Here is a 3,786-nt window from a genome sequence, read left to right on the forward strand (position 1 = left end):
AAGAAATCCTCAAATGGAACATTCAGCAGATCAATTCCAACGAGGTCATGCTCCGGTTTAACTCTCAGCGTCAAAGTATTCATCCCATCAGACTCTCTGCAGGTTTTCATGTACCAATCATGTAATCTTCGCATCATCGTTGATAGAGATCTTTCATCTTTGACGAGAGGCTTCCCGTAATGGTATTTGTGTTCGTCGACCTCCATGATTTCATAATGTACATCGTCGGGCAGGTAATCTCCAAGATTGCTATAACCGGCCACCATCCTCAGATCATTAGCGACGATGTCGCTAGACTCCTTGAGCGGGGGGCACGATTGGTTCGCTTGTTCGCCGAGCTGGGCAATTTTTTTCCCAGCTCATCGTTCTTTTAACCTTTGATCATTGACAGTACTTCCCGACCGCTCCGCTTCGGCATATGTCTTTGCAAGAATGCGCTCTTAGTTGCCTCTCGGCGGAGACTTTGGTGGTTTTGTCAGGGCAGCCAGAGTGCGCTTTGCTTTCACCGGATCTACCTTCTCCTCCGGAGGTGGATGTTTCTTTGCTTTCACCCCTTCAAAGAAGTTCTTCACTTCGGCTTGCATGATCTTCCTGGTTTCCTCCTTGGTCCTCTCGTATGGTAACTTCTCTGGAGTCTTCAGAGAAGGACCGAATCTGTATTGCCTCCCGCCTCTGGCAGCTGTACTGCTAGACGCCGGCAGAGCAGACGGAGCGGCTGCGGCTGTCTTCTTTCCTTGCTTACGAGGCGGAGGAGAAGGACTACGACGCGCCGGATCAGCCGGAGCGGCAGCGGGTCTCTTCCGCCCTTGCTGACGAGGCGGAGAAGGAGGAGGCTGGCTGCTCTGGCACGCCGGCGCAGGCGGAGAAGGAGGCGGAGTGTCGCCACGCGCCGGAGAAGGAGGCTGATGAGTTCCCTGATCACTCGCCGGAGGAGGAGGCGGAGTGCCGCCACGCGCCGGAGAAGGAGGCTGAGTACCCTGATCACTCGCCAGAGGAGGAGGCGGAGTGCCCTTACTCGCCGGAGCCGTCCAGTTCGGAAGGTTGATGAGCTCCTTCCGCCATAGGCATGGAGTCTTCAGAGCAGAACCCAGCTGAGTCTCCCCTTCACCGGTAGCGTGGTCAAGCTGGAGCTCCTCAAATCCCTCCGTTATTTCATCCACCATCACCCTAGCATATCCTTCTGGAATCGGCCCGCAGTGGTAGGTTGCACCGGGTTCAGGAGGTAAAACAGAGCCAACAACCGCCTTGACTTTGAAGTTCTGCCATTCCGCCATAAGGTGGCAATGTTGAGACTCTGTGATAGCATCCACGGGGTAGCTAGCAGGAGCCGTCAAGACATGCTCCAGCTGAAGCAGCTCGGTGGAAGCCACGCTGCTTCTCCGCTGAGATGGCGGTGTAGCTTCTGGGGTAGTTTCGGCATGTCGATTGCCGTCTCGTTCCTCTAGCGCTTGAACCCTTTCATGCAGCTTCTGAATTTGGATCTGCTCCACTTTTTTCCTCCTCTCCTGGCTTTTGTAACCGCCCGCGTCCGGAAAACCAGCCTTCCACGGAATGGAGCCTGGCGTGCCTCGTGTCCATCCAGGGTGCTCAGGATTCCCGAGGGCCATTGTGAGCTCGTCGTTCTCTCTGTCTGGAACGAACGTTCCTTCCTGTGCTGCATCGATATATTGCTGAATCTTCTTGACTGGTATTCTCAAAATCTCGTTCGTCCAAACGCACCTCCCTGATACAGGGTCCAAGGTTCCGCCAGCCCCGAAGAACCAAGTCCGGCAACGGTCTGTCCAGTTCATTGTCTGTGGTTCGATCCCTTTTTCAAGCAGATCATTCTCAGCCTTGGCCCACTTAGGTCGGGCTTTGAGGTAGCCACCTGACCCCGTGCGATGGTGAAGCTTCTTCTTCGCAGCATTCTTCTTGTTTGTCGCTGACACCTTCTTACTCTTTTTCCGATGTCTTGTGGGCCACAAATGCGGGCCAGTGATCTCTGATCTTCTCATACCGGCCGATGAATTCTGGTGTCTCTTCTTTGTCGACAAACGTTTTCAGCTCATTCTTCCACCTCCTGAATAGGTCTTCCATCTTCTTAAGAGCATGAGACTTGATTAATTGCTCTTTAAGTGGCTTCTCCGGAACCTCCTCTGGCGGTAGGGTGAAATTTGCCTTCAGCTCAGTCCAAAGATCATCTTTCTGCATATCATTGACATAAGACACCTCAGGGTCTTCCTTCTTAGGCTTATACCATTGGTGGATGCTGATCGGGATCTTGTCCCTAACTAGAACCCCGCACTGAGCAGCAAATGCATCCTTTGTCCGGATGGGTTCAATCGGTTGGCCGTCGCGCGCGATTGCTGTGATCTCAAACCTTTCATCCGAGGGCAACTTTCTCTTCGTGCCTCGTCTCTTTACCGCAGTTGTGCTCGATCCGGAGGGCTAGAAAAAAGAAGAAAGACGAGTGTTAATTAATATGTGTACATACCAAAACAATGAATGCATCAATTAGCTAGTCAGCATAGGCTTAACTAATATATTTACCTGGCCGGACTCTGTTCGGTCACCGGAGCCGTCACCATGGGCTCCTTCGTGCACCAGCATTGGGTCACCGGAGCCATCATAATCATGTCTTTCCTCCTCCACTCTTCGATCACCGTAGCCTGCTTCTTCACCCTGTTCTTCCAGACCATCATTGTCGTTAAGATACGACAAGATATCACCTCCGGCTAAGATTATGTCCCCCAACACCTCTTCTGCTTGCTCGTCTCGTCCGTGCTCCATTGTTTCTGCAAATATTACAACATGGCAATTATTACACAAACATGACAGCAGGTGGATATATTAGTGCAAACGTAGACCTTGCTTATTCCGGGTTTGGGGTGGCCTCGGCAACGCTTCAAGGGTAGGGGCGCGGCGGGAGGGGGTAGGAGACCGACATCGTTTTTTTCTAGGGTTTGGGTGTCAACGAGAGTTTTGGTCGAGCGAGAGGGCCGGGGGGTGCTCCCGTGGTATAAGTTATCACGGTCGAGAGGGGGTATAAATATCGACCGTCCATCATGTCGAAGTTATCTGGGAGGGAGTTATATATATTGACAACGACGACATACATACATGGGAAAATAATGTTATCGGGGTGGGGGTATATCGACCCCCCCACGTGTTGAAGTTATCGGGAGGGGGTTATATCGACAACGACGACATACGTACATGGGAAAATAATATTATCGGGGAGGGGGTATATCGACCCCCCCTCCTATTGAAGTTATCGGGAGAGGGGTATATCGACGACGACAGACCCGATAAAACATAAGAAAACGAAGAAGAAATAAAAAGAGGAGAAGAAGAAAAGGAATAGAGGATAAGATCGAAGAAAAAAAAGAATAAAAAAAAGAGGAGAAGGAAAAAGGAATAGAGGAGAGAAGAAGAAAAAATAGAATTTTTCTATTTTTTCTTCTTCTCTTCTATTCATTTCTTCTTCTCCTCTTCTTTTTCTTCTTTTTTCCTCTTCTTGTTTATTTCTCCTCGTCTTCCTGTCCTCTTCTTCTCCTTTCTTCCTCTTCTTATTTTCCTTTTTCCTCTAATTCATAAAAAAATGTTCAAATAGAAAATTTCGAAAAAAAGTAAAGGTTTTGCCTAATGCATTGTTCATATGAATATACAAACATTTGCATATTCTACAATAATTAATATCACCAAAAAAATCTATGAACAGAAAAAAATCCTAACTTTTCTAAAAATCTATCTTTTGCATATATACATGAACATATATATACACAGAGAACATATATACATACATAT

This window comes from Triticum aestivum, chromosome 1D (genome assembly GCF_018294505.1).
Source record: "Triticum aestivum cultivar Chinese Spring chromosome 1D, IWGSC CS RefSeq v2.1, whole genome shotgun sequence".
NCBI lineage: Eukaryota > Viridiplantae > Streptophyta > Magnoliopsida > Poales > Poaceae > Triticum > Triticum aestivum.